The following is a 14081-nucleotide window of genomic DNA, read 5'->3' as shown; positions in this document are numbered from 1 at the left end:
GGAAGATAAACCTTATGTCCAGCTACAGATATTTACTTTCAATACTAAGAGCTATTACTATGCTGCTTCCTAGAGAGAAGACTTCTGATGTTCTGATTTATACAGACAAGCAAAATAGAGATAGGGCATCTTTTGAGAATTTGAAAAATCAACTATAGCATGAAAATGGCCACAATGCCAAGGCAAGGCTAAAAGTTTAAGGAGTAATGGCAATACCCATCAAAAGGTCATCTCAAGGCATTTCTCCAGTATATTTGCCCATATTATCTGCAAGCACCCCCTTAAGGTTAAAAGGAATGGCTCTGCTCCTTACATACATAAAAAGTTCGACAAAGACTTGAAGTAAAGAGACAGAAGTTGAGTTCTGCCTCTTGTGTTAACAAGCCCTTTGACCCCAGGCAAGTCACCTCTCAGAGACTTAGTTTCATCACCTCCGAGATGGAGCTATTTAACTGGATGATCACTAAAGATGTTTTTACTCTCTTATCTCAGTCTTTCTGACTAGACAGGGAAGAGAAGAGGAGGTATGTTGATCAAATGCTAAAAGATGTGAAGGGTAAATCATGATGCTCCTTCCTATATCCTTTCCCTAGTTTTTGATCACCTGTTTAGGATCGTATGGAAAAAGCTATTTGCCAGTAAATGTAAAAATGTAAATAGAAGTATTGAGTGGAGGATATCCATAATGGAGTTAATATCTTTCATTATTAACAGCAGTATCTTGAGCATTCTGTATTCAGGATACAATACTTAATGAACTTTGGTTAGGTGGATGTGCCTGTTTAATAAAATGGTGACAATGACGTGGCTTTTGTGAGAACACAAAGTTAACATAGCCGCGTCCAGACTCTTACATTGTCAGGTCACCTTGTTATGATGAGGGTCTTCTTTCCTACTTGTTACTGCTCAGGGGAAGTCTCCCACACATCAGGCATGAAGTCCCAACTCTGAGAGGACAGACAGACTCATTTTCCTGGTGACTTAAATCATATGTGTCTTAGTCACTCCTTTTATTCATCTAAGAAAATTTCTCCTCCTCTCAGATCTCCTTAATCCCTTTCATAGTCACCGTTTCCCTGCTTTTTTTATGACCACATTAATTTTACTGTCTGAACTCTTTTTCTAAAATAGGTTATTTTGAAGAAAATCTAAAGCAAATAAATGACTTTTTAAGTCAGTTTGCTTTAGGTGAAAACAGAAACCAAAGGCTTCAGATGGATTAGAAAAATGCATCTCGTTTCATTTATAATCTTCACTAGAGAGAGAAAGTAAATACAGCCCCTGCGGTGCAATTTATAATATTGTCATCCCCTGCCTTCTCCTCCATCTCTCAGCTCCATCCAACTGGGTCCCTTAAGAATGTGAAGCCATTTACCCTGCTAAGTGGTAGACTGAAGTGTCTGTTGAACAAATTGGAAAATTGTATAGGCAGGCCTACAGGTGCCTGTTTATGTAAGTTCAGTCACCAGGAATCATTTTACTGTCCTTGCTGTTTCATTTACTTTTAATTCAATTCACTGCTGATGCCTCACTGATGAAATAATTAGATGGTTATGGAACAAGTGGAGATATCAGTCAAATATATAATTGGGGGCTATCACCCACTCTCTTGTAGTCTTTCTCCGCTTATCACTCAGCCCCCTAGACTGTCCCCTCAAAGGTTATCAGTAATTCCAGTGTCTGTCACCTTTCAGGTCCGTGTCAAGCAGCTTCCTAGTATATGCGTTGTCGACCCTCCCTAGACTTGCTTGTCAACCAGTGGCAAGTTTTCCTCCTTTGTCTCTGGTTCTCTTACTCTGTGTTCTTTCCTGCCCCCTCTTCTTACCTAAGTACACACATATTGCCGCTGTTTTGTCTTTGGACAATATTTCTTTTCTGCTTTCTCCACCACCACAGGAATACTGTCCACTATGATTCAATGCTCATCTTTAGGTAGCTGACCCCAAATACTTGTCTCTTTCAAACTCTCCAGTGACCTTCTCTTTCAATTGCCTGTGTAATGAATTCATCAATATGAGCTGTTTACATTTAAAAAATTAGTTCACCATCTCTACCAAACCAATTTCCCACTCTTATTTCCCTCTTTCTTTTAACAACTCCACCATTTTCTCAGTTTTCTGAAGTTAAGTGGATACCTTTGGACTGTCTTTGATTCTTTTCTTTACACCAGCTTTGACCAATTAAAACTGTGGTGTAAACAACATTCTGTAATGTTCCTTTTTCAGCTTGAATATATGGTCAATATTTTCTATACCAATATTTTCTTGTTTGATGAATATGTAGTATACCAGAGCACCAGTATATGTTAATTTCTTTAACCTCCTGTTGGTTATATCATTTTCCATCTTTTTTTATAAGTAATGCTACAATTAATTGATAATGATATATTTATGTGGAACTGCTGCCATATCTAAAAGTATGAACATTTAAATTATGAAAAAATTGTAAAATTTACCCTCAAAACATACAAATGTGCCCTGTTCCAACAATGGCTTTGTTATCCATACTGTCTCTAGTGATCTGAAATATAATTTTACTTTCCAGTGTACATGTTAGTCTTTTATGGACTTATACACCCATTGATCTTTGTTGAGACTTTTGATAGTGCCATACAATCCTACTAATTATAGCTTTATAGAATTTTCTTATCTGCTTAGGCATGTAATCCCATGTTGCTCTTTCTTTTCAAAATCCCCATGGCTGTTTTCTAAGAATTATAAGGCCTCCTGTACTTACAGCTATCAATTAATATTTTGACTTACCTACATTAAATTTACACATTTTTGGATATCCACATTTTTTAATCTTTCCACTCAGAAGTAGGACATTTATTTTTCCAGTTATTTGATTTTTCTTATCACCTTTCATTAAAGTTTTATAATTTACTCCATTTAGGCCATGGATTCTTATTATTAGACTCACATCTAGCAATACTGTTGTTTACATAGTACAGGTTTTATTATATTTTCTAACTAAAGGGTGGTTTCTGATGCCATTAGTTTAATCAAGGTTTTGCCATAAAACCTACCTTGTTTATTCATTAATTCTCTTGGGCTTCTGTATTTTTCATCAAAAGATTCTGTGTATTTTAATTTATTTTACTATGAGATCTATTACTTCTCAAACCATAAACACAATGGTGACACTGATGATTTTCATCTTGGAAGAAGCAAATCTTCAATGAAACCAGTTATCTGGAGCCTGTTCTCATATCCTTTACTGAATTGACTCCCCCACATTCTTCCATCCACCTGTATTGTTCTTGTCCCCACTTCTCCATTTCAGTCTGCCAAAAGTGTGTCCATCTTTCAAGTTCCTTCTCTCCCATAATTCTTTCCTCGTGTTCTTAACATCACACCAGTTTTTCCTCCTCGGAAACCTCATCCTACATTGACAGCCTCTGTAGCTGTGTAGGAGTTAGAGGTGGGGCTATCTTTTGTCATCTCCGCATCTTCTGCAGCATCTAGTGCTGCTTTCTCATATGTTGTTAGCTCAATCGACATGTTTTTATTCAGTCTTAATACAGCAAGTGTGTGGAACCTAGAATCTTAGCCTGGAGGGCTCCATTATCTATTCATCCCATTGCTGTACCATAAATCATGGATGGACCAAAGTTTGGTGGGCCATCCATCACTGATGGGGTAATTAGATGATGAGGTCAACAGAACACAGGCTTCTTATATGCTCATAAAAAATGCTATTTGATTTATTCCTGATGAATAGTCTTTCCACCTTACCTTAAAAATACACCATTACAGCCTCATAGAAACAAAACATTCTCAAAAAATCTTAACTGATCTATAGAACTAGGGTTGTAATTGCTTTCTTTTCTGGCTGTTAAAATGTTCTGCTTTGGGGAAAAATGTTCATTTTATTTTTACAATTTAATTTTATATTTTATAGGTACATAATGTTATTTTATATTGCAATTTTAACTAGTATGTACCTTGGAGTTCAATTATGAAACTTACAAAATCCATTTATATTAAAAGCTATAACAGGGTATCATTTTTCACAAAGACTCTGCATTAAATGACTTCCTTACTGAAACAGTTTTTGGGTTTTTTTTTTTTTCCCTTCTTCCTTAGGGATGAAGAAGCTCAACTATTTTTCCTATTAGAGATGATATTAAGTTAAAATAAATATAAGAGAAGCATTCTAATGAAGAAATAGATAGACAAAATACTGACCTATTTCTGTTTATAGTGTTTGAACACCCATCTGCCTTTTAATCTGCTTTTTTTACTCAAAACACAACAAAGCATTTTCGATCTAAAACAGCAGGCTCTTTGAAATCCAGAAGGAACTAATAGCCTTTGCCACTATCCATTGCAGTGTTTCTGCCATGCATAACCATCTAAACAAAAAGCAGAACCACAAAGTATACAACCAGCCACAAATTATACAAACAGCTAGGTCTGGATTCAGGCAAATGTGACAGGTGTTGCTATATCCCCAGATGATGACCAAGCTGTTTCCTCTCAGTGAAATGGCACAATACCACAAGAATAAGATTTTCTTAAGATTTTCAAGAGTTTCAGGCTAGTTTTATATGCCAGCCTATTCCTCATTCAAAACCTTCCCCTAGCTAAGACATTGGAACACCAGGTACATTTCCCTGTGAAGTCAAATATTACGCCCGTAAAGCAACAATCTTTATGGTTATGAACCTCGAGTCCTAGCAAGTGATTCCTATCACATCATGATGTTGTGGATCTTCTCTGCAAAGCAGCTCCTCATTTTGGTTGGACACTCATGGAGATAGACCTAGATAGTTGGGCACCCCCTAGGCTTTCTGATTATCTCCCAGTGTTGTCATATAAGTTCCAATGATTTCCAGCTATTATATGGAACTGATATACCCTTTCTTCAAGATTTTTCATTTTATCTTAAAGCAATAGTGTAAGACATGCTGGAATAATGCACTTGGAACTAATTCATAGCCTAATGATATTCAGGAAGGTTTGGTGGACTTCTTGCTGCAAAGGTTAGTGTCTGTTCGTTTTGTGGTGTGCTGTTTAATCAAACCCAAATGAAATGGTAAACGCAAGAGTTTTTCTCTTCCTAACATGAGTTTATTTTTCTTACTTTTTCCTTCTTCTATTAAAATGGCAATGATTAAAATTCATACTTCCTGAAAATTATGAGATGCCAATCAAGAAGCAATTTTATTTTTAGTCAAACCACTTCAAGGAGGCTGTTCAACATAGTACCTGTAACCATTCACTGAATAATTTACTCTACTTTCCTTTTTTCTAAAAATCTTTTTGTGTTACTTTTCTTTTTAACGGAACAGTGGTCATGATATAGGGAAATTTTTTTAAAGATGTGCTTGAGTTTGATTTTAGGAAATGTTTATTAGTTTTCCTTTTAATTCGAGGAATCAAGGCAATAGCTTGTTACTTAGGAGAGTAATAATTGGACCACAAGTATGTAATTTAAATAATAATAATAGTAATGATAGATTATTCAAGCTGGCTCTGATAAGACATCATGGAAAGTGGCTAATGCAGTGGTTAATGCAATCCTTCGGCTTTTTAAAGCTTCTATAAGGTGGATAGGAAGAAAAACAAGCAGTTTTTCACTTGAATATCAAGGGTTTAGTTATTTTTATTGAATGGTATTTCATTAGGTCTTTGATTTGAAAATAGATTGGAACCTCAGGTGACCTCAGACATACTTAACATTGTCAACCACACCTCACCTTGTGCCTTGGCTCCCAAAGCCAGAATATTAGGTGAAAACATCTTTAAAGATAAGAAGTACTCACTATTAGCCAAGATGCAGGACTTGAAAGATGGGGGCCCAAGGCCCAAGTTCACCTCCCGAAACAGTATAGCTTAGCTTGACGTTGAGAACACCTGGGCTTCAGTACACTTGTGTGCTAAGTTGCTTCAGTCGTGTCTGACTCTTTGTGACCCTATGGACTATAGCCCACCAGGCTCCTCTGTCCATAGAATTGTCCAGGCAAGAATACTGGGGTGGGTTGCCATGCCCTCCTTCAGGGGATATTCCAGACCTGGGGATTGAACCCACATCTCTTATGTCTACCGCATTGGCAGGGGTTTCTTTACCACTAGCACCATCTGGGAAGCCCATTATATTCCAATTAATGTGCTACCGAATACACACAACTTTTCTAGGACAAACTTCCTCCAAATCAGAATCACAGAACTTGTGACAAGGAAAACAAACATTTGCCAAGTCCCAGACATGAACCAAAGAACAATCTAGATGCTGTTACTCAATTTAGTCCAATTCATTAAACATTAATTGAGCACATACAGTCTTCTAGACAATATGCTTGCTGCTAGGAAGAACTAAGTGGGTGGGATTGAAATGTTGCCATCAAAGAGATTACAGTTGAAATGAGATTTGTAATTTTAATGAAGCAGTTACTGTAGGGCACATACTATGTTAAGTACTTTACATACATTAAAACATAATTTATTCTTACAAGTCATATGAAGTAGATGCTATTACATTTCTCATTTTATAAACGAGAGAACCAAGACACAGAGAGTCTAAGAAAATTGCAAAGGGTATTCAGAAATTTAGAACCAGGATTCATGTCCAAGATTATGGCTTGAGAATTCACATTCACAACCACTTCACTGTCTCTAGAAAAGTAGTTACAGCTCAATGGTGTCTGTTAATATGGTCTAGAAAACTTAAGAGGCCCAGATCTGCATGGGGCTTCCCTGATAGCTCGGTTGGTAAAGAATCCGCCTGCAATGCAGAAGACCCTGGTTCGATTCCTGGGTTGGGAAGATCCCCTGGAGAAGGGAATGGCTACTCACTCCAGTATTCTGGCCTGGAGAATTCCATGGACTGTATAGTCCATGGGGTCGCAAAGAGTTGGACACAACTGAGCGACTTTCACACTCACACAGAGCTGCATAGAGGGGGGAATGATAGATTTACTCAAACTGAGGCTGGGGTATAGAGTGAGAATTCAGAGAAAATAACATTAAATCCAGTAAATCCACTAGGTCTTTATAGTTACCCTTATTTTGTGTTTTTACTGAACAAGTTGTTATTACTCTGAAAACTTTACAGTCACATAGCTCACATATAAAAGAACTAAGCTTCAGATCTCAGGTTGTCTGAATTCCAGTCTCATGTCTTCTGGTTTAAACCTTAACTTAATTATTACTCATGAGGAAAGAACCAAGCTGAAGTAGTAAGCATGAAAAGTCACTGGGGAGATAAAGGGGAGAGCATGTTGGGAGAAGTGAACTTAAAATTAAGCAGTATTTGTTTCTTTTCTTTTAGAAACAAAGAGCTTTTAGGATGATTCAGAATAAAATACAAAAGCATAAAACTTAGCTGTTTTCAAGCAACCGATTGCAGACACATAGCATTTGACAAATCAGGAGATGGGAGAAGTTGGTGGTGGCCTGGCCTGGAAGGAAGAAGGGCACTGGAAAGCCAGGAAAGCATGTTAGTCTCTGAAGGAGAAAAGAAACTCATACAACCTTTGAAACAACAACTTCATGTCAATGTAAGATATACAGATATTAAGGAGAAATCCCCACACAAGACTCTGTAGGGGAGCAGGTGGTGACATCAATAATTCATTGGGAATTATGTGAAAAGATATGTTGCAGGAAGGGGGACCCCTTCCAGGGCCTGAAACTGGGCTTTTTTGTTGAGGAAGAGGGACCCCTTCCAGGGCTTGAAACTAGGCTCTTGGCTAACACTCAGAAATGAATTGTCCGAGGAGACACATCTGCTGACAAAGCAAGAGATTTTATTGGGCAAGGGCACCCGGGTGGAAAGCAGTAGGGTGAGGGAACCCAGGAGAACAGCTCTGTCACATGGCTTGCAGTCTCGGGTTTTATGGGGATGGGATTAGTTTCCGGGTTGTCTTTAGCCAATCATTCTGACTCAGAGTCCTTCCTGGTGGTGCACGCCTTGTTCGGCCAAGATGGATGCCAGACAGAAGGATTCTGGAAGTGGTCGGACATGTAGTGTTTCCTTTTGACCTTTCCTGAACTCTTCTGGTTGGTGGAGGCTTATTAGTTCAGTGTTCCTTACCAGGACCTCCTGTTGTAAAGCAACTCATGCAGATGGTTACTATGGTGCCTGGCCAGGGTGGGCAGTTTCAATCAGTCTGCTTCCCCTAACAGATATTTACTGCAATTCAAATTACTGGCATGAAGCAATTTGCTTTAACCTTTGGGGATGAAATGGTACATGACAAATGTTAAAATAAGCATACTGGGAAGCTAAAAAATTTCTGGGAGTCATTTGCAGAGAAACATGTACCGGATGATTCAATTTAGGCATGAAACATAAAGAACATTGCTCTGTGTCTGCAGAAATGGCAATGTAATATTACAGACTCTCCCAAGGAAGGTTTGAATGGATTTGGATTTGTGTAGAAAAATTCAGGTGTGAGTGGAATTGTACAGAAAAGTTGCTTTTTTTTTTTTTCCTAAGTGGACAAAATGTATCGTCAAAAGTAGACTGCGGAGTGTACCAGCATGTAGAAAGTATTCAGTCCAGTGCTCTGCAACTTTGCAGAGACCAGTGTGACAGGATGCCCCAGTGAAAAGTAAACAGAGAAGTAGCAGGTTGAGGAGGAGTTGGGGGTGAGGGGTATTTATGCTTCTGAAGAACAAAATGTACAGGACATTGCTGAAGAAGAAAATGAGGCCAATTTGAATATGAATTGGAAAGTTTTTAAATTGCAGAAGATTACAGAGGAAAGAAAGAAAAATCCATAAGGATTCTTCCCTCACATAGCTTGAAAATGCTAGAAAATTTCATATGTAGGAGGTAGAAAGAGGAAGATCTAAACAGATAAAACTCTTACCTATGAGAAAGAAGGAGGAAAAACTGGCTGCAAAATAATGAAAGAATCTTTTGAAAAGGATGTGATGCTAAAATGTGATTGAGAAAGGAAACACCCAAAGGTGATGGCAGCAATACAGTGTGGATGAGAAATCATGCCCCCTTGCCCAGATGCGTGTGACTGGTGATGGTTTCTGAAAACAAAAAACTTGTTCTGAGATAATGTCTGAGATTAGAGTTCATCCGGAGAGTCACTGCTCCCACAGACTGTTCTCAGTGTGCTTAGGATTGACTTCAGTTTTATCTTTATCTTGTATTTGATAAAGATTAGATACCCACCTCCTCCGGAAATGGAGTCCAAATACAAAGAACAGGGTCAGACCAGGGTCCTAAACTATACCCTCCTCTCTACTTGACCTTGAGAAATGGAAAGCCAAAAATCTGGAAAAAAAATCAAACTAGAAAGTTAAGTCATCTGAAATATATATGGAGTTTGTATTTTATATTTGCTATTATAAATGAAATTGGAAGGAAATTGTATCGTTGGCTAATGAAAGTACTTGGACAACTAGTTATGAATTAATTTAAAAGTTGACAGAATGAAAAGCATATTGATGAAAATGAAGTTTCACATGTTACTTGATTAATATAAGTAGCTAAATGTATCACGATAAATGTTCTGTGAGCTAAGAAAATTCTAGTTAGGTTATTGAAAGTTAGCAATTTCATAGCAACACACTGCTTTCCATTCCAGATACTGTAAAATACGTCCAAATTCCTGAAAGTTTTTCTCTTACTAACATTTCACTAAGGCAGATAGCCAGTTGAATAGGAAAAAAAATTCCTCTCGCTAAATTTGGTGCTCAAATTTCTTTGAGCTAAGAGTGGATAGAGTCTAGAGAATTATATTTTGAATGAAATAGACTAACCACTGATACCATGGATGGACTGGAAAAAAATCTTCCTTAGTGGGTAGATTAAGCAGGGAGAGAGTGGTGATATATCCCCTTTCCACATCAGCAGACTGTAGGTAGGGACCATTTCAAATTTCCTCTATCATGCCATCTTCAGATAAATATAATCAGTGGTCAGCAAAATGCATCATTTCTCTGACTAAGCCATCATGAAAAGAGTGTATATTTAGGGCTAGTTATTTGTATAGAAGAGTTTTTAGATGCTAAAATAGTTTCAATAAGATGAGTTCTTTGCCTTAGTAGTACTCTAGGTCTGGAATAGAAATAGAGAAGGGTGGTTTTTTGTTTTTTTTTTAATTTTATTTAATTTTTAAACTTTACATAATTGTATTAGTTTTGCCAAATATCAAAATGAATCCACCACAGGTATACATGTGCTTGTACAGGAATATATTGAGCCCTGTCTTTGAAGTCAGAGAATCTTGAGTTTTAAAGGATTTACTAGTTATGTGACCTTGGGTAAATGAATCCATCCTTCTCAGTCTCCATTTCTCTACTTAGTTCCTGCCCTTCCCCTCACTGGCTGTCCTCGGGATTCATGCTGCAGTCAGGCACTTTTGTGAGGACTGGAGGAACTGGCATGTACTAGGAAGCCAATAGACAGCTGCTGTTACTCTTGATACTGTTCTAGTAGAGGAATAGAGAAGTTAAGTAAAGTGATAAATTAACAGAGTTTAAGATTATGGATTTTTAGATTATGGAGTTTTAGGGTTATGGAGACAGTTTTAGAAGAGTTGAGGAAAGAAAATTTGGCAAGCTTATAATGAAAGATGGCTAGACTATTTAGGAATTACCATAAGAATCAGAAGTGGGGAAATAAAAAGGGAGTGTGGAAAACTTTCAGAAACGAGCTGTCCCCAGCCTTATATTTTCTCATACCTTGGTCCCATTGCTACGACAAACTCTGAGGCAAGGGACAGCAGCGACAACCAGACAAACAAACCTGGAAATGAAAGCTTGTTCGCCTCATATTAGATGAATATTGACTTTGCGAAAGTCATCTTGGCCTGTGCAGCTTGACATTTTAATTAATTAGAGAATGGAAAAGGAAGGGAAGAGGTCAGCACATTCATTGTATTGAATTTCCACCTCACATGTTTGCACAGCCTTCAGCCAGTCTCCACAGCCCTCACTTGGGAAATCTCTCATGACCCCACCTTAATCCCCAGATAGATAAGGTTGGCTTAGAAGCAAACTGCTCGTAAGGGAAAATCAGTCAAATCTGGTTGTCCCTTCCTCCGGTTCAACCTACAGTGATTGATAGGAAGGAAATAGGATTTTCTTAAGCCTTTGTTTTGTCTATGATTAGTTAAAAATTTTCTGCATCATATTATTCTGCACATCAGCCCCCAGTAACTGGCTCATAGCCGCCCCCGCAACGTGTGCCCCAGCTCACAAGTGTGCAGTGAAGCTGCCAGATGATGGGTGATCAGGTGGAAAGTTGAGGTGAACCGTTCATGCCATGTGGTATAGACTGTGCTGTACAGTATAAGAAGGAAGTGGCAAGAAATATAACTTAACAGTGTCACTCAGAAACCTCGAACTTAGTATTCAGAGGGCTACTCTCTCTGTACAATAAATAACGGTGAAAGACAATAAAGTAAATTAAATGGAATGGGTCACTGAGAGATATATTGTATCTTTCACACACACACACACACACACACACACACACACACACACACACAATGCAAGTGTTCCTCCAAATATTCTATTAAGCAAAATGTGTCAAAAACAGAAAAAAAAGTTAAAATAACTTATCTATTTTGTAAAAATTCTAATGTGGCATCAAAGACATGTAAAACTAAGAAGCCAAAACTCAGGTTTATAAACAGTAAGAGCAACTTGGCTGGTGTCTTCTTATCTAAAACTCTCTTAGATTTTTATTTATAGAAATACTTAGTCTTCAAAAATTTTACAGAGAAAATTTCATTATGATCTTCATTTCACAGAATTGGAAACCAGTTTATATTGACTTGCTCAAAGCTTTATGGTTAATAATTTACATAGTTGAAATTTAAACATGACTAAGTCCAGAGCTTGCTTAATCACTAAAATCTACTGCCTTAGCTGTTAAACTCTTCTGCCTGAGATATTTATCAAGGGAGTAGATGATCAGTACACAGACTATTTCATGCTTTGGAAATTCTAAGGAGTGCTAAATTCTCCTGTAGTGATGGAATGTACTCATTATGCATTATTTTCATTAAAAGTTGGGTTCATTCACTTTTTTTTGTATTACGCAAAAATCCCCAGGGTTACATTATAATCTTGTTCACTTTCAGTTCAGTTCAGTTCAGTTCAGTCGCTCGGTCGTGTCCGACTCTTTGCGACCCCATGAATCACAGCATGCCAGGCCTCCCTGTCCATCACCAACTCCCAGAGTTCACTCAAACTCATGTCCATCGAGTCAGTGATGCCATCCAGCCATCTCACCCTCTGTCGTCCCCTTCTCCTACTGCCCCCAACCCCTCCCAGCATCAGAGTCTTTTCCAATGAGTCAACTCTTCACATGAGGTGGCCAAAGGACTGGAGTTTCAGCTTTAGCATCAGTCCTTCCAATGAACACCCAGGACTGATCTCCTTTAGAATGGCTTTGCTAATTGAACTCAATTCCTGGTGGAGGGTAGGTTCTCTTTTGTCTTAATGAGAGTAAGAATGCATATGTTAAATGAATTTTTAATAAATATTCCTATTTATAAATGTTTAAATACTTTGCTTCCTTTCCATGTAATAACCATGGTTTATGCTGAAAGATCTGACTAGGGAGAATTTAATTGAAACAAACTAAACAAGCTATTTGTTTCCTCTTCTATTTCTCTAAGGGCTTTCCTGGTGGCTCAGTTGGTAAAGAACCTACCTGCAAAGCGGGGAGACCTGGGTTCGATCCCTGGGTTGGGAAGATCCCTTGGAGAAGGGAAGGGCTACTCATGCCAGTATTCTGGCCTGGAGAATTCCATGAACTATATAGTCCATGGGGTCACAAAGAGTTAGATATGACTGGGCAACTTTCACTTTCTATTGCTCTATCTTGGGGCAGAATTAGCTGTTAGCTCCTTTCATTCTTCTCTACTTTAAATATTCCCCTGTGAAAGTATAAATATATTTCTAAGCATCCTGCTCAGTCCAAAACAAATTTCTAACATACTGGGTAAGAAGCAGGGGGATGAGTTATAGTGTTCATAATACCTCCAGCTTTTTCATCAGCTTAGTCACTATAGACAATGAAGGTTTATCTCATTTCACCACTGAATTTTGAGCATGAAAAAGAGGTTTGTCAACAATGGACAGATAATAGCAAACTTCCACTGCAACAAATGATTGTGTGATCTCAAATAGTTTGTGTACAATAATGGATTTTGCTAGGAATGTTATGTGACACTCCATTTATATACTTTAACCTGTGTATCTCATGTTACATCTTATAAGATTCTAGACCACCCGTGGTAGTGCCAACTTTTTCATTTATGAGAGCTTTACCTTGAGAACATAGCTTTCTAAAAACTGAAACGTTCAGAAAGACAACTGGGGTGGAGTTGGGGGGTGGGGAAATCTGTTTTATTCTAAACCCACTTTCATGGATATTAATGAAAAATTCTTTGAAATACATATAAGGAAATGCTAACCTCACAGTTTCTTTTGTAATAATGGCAGTGTCCATCAAAGATTATTTAAATATAGTATACAGATGGGTTTTGAGATAACATTGAGATTGTCATTAAACAAGTTTAGCTATTTTCCCTTTCATTCAAATTGGGAAAAAGTGGTAACAAAATATTCATCTGACTAAGTCCATCATATCCCAGATTAAAGATAAGTTCTTCTTGAAAGTCTAGACTAAGTCCTGTTTGCCTTAAGGGCCTCCTGACCCTTACATTTGCTCTGGTATTGCAGTCACTAGTTGATTAGAGAGCATTAGAGTGTGAGACATGCAGGCAGACTGCTGTTCTTCAGAACTTGACTTTGCCTCTTACTGCTTATTGTCCAGAGGCAGTTCTGTGTCTCACTTTGTCATCTATAAAATGGCAATGTTAATAATAGAGCCTCCCTCTTAAAATTATTGTGAGGACTAAGTAAGTTAAATGGGCTTCCCTAGTGGCTCAGATGGTAAAGAATCCGCCTACAATGCGAGAAACCTGGGTTCGATCTGTAGGTTGGGAAGATCCCCTGGAGGAGGGCATGGCAGCCCACTCCAGGATTCTCGCCTGGAGAATCCCCATGGACAGAGGAGCCTGGCAGGCTACAGTCTATGGAGTCGCAAAGAGTTAGACATGACTGAGTGACTAAGCACAAACACACACAAGTAAG

At 38.0% G+C, this 14081-nt stretch overlaps 1 protein-coding gene across 5 annotated transcripts in view; it reads left to right on the top strand.

Annotated features, from left to right (window-relative positions):
• Positions 1 to 14081, top strand: part of BANK1 (B cell scaffold protein with ankyrin repeats 1) — a 319683-nt gene that overhangs the window by 201320 nt on the left and 104282 nt on the right. The window lies entirely within an intron of this gene.

This window comes from Bos javanicus, chromosome 6, assembly GCF_032452875.1.
Source record: "Bos javanicus breed banteng chromosome 6, ARS-OSU_banteng_1.0, whole genome shotgun sequence".
In the NCBI taxonomy this organism is placed as follows: domain Eukaryota; kingdom Metazoa; phylum Chordata; class Mammalia; order Artiodactyla; family Bovidae; genus Bos; species Bos javanicus.
Note: the sequence above shows the minus strand (reverse complement) of the source record. Positions and strands in the feature narration are given on the sequence as shown.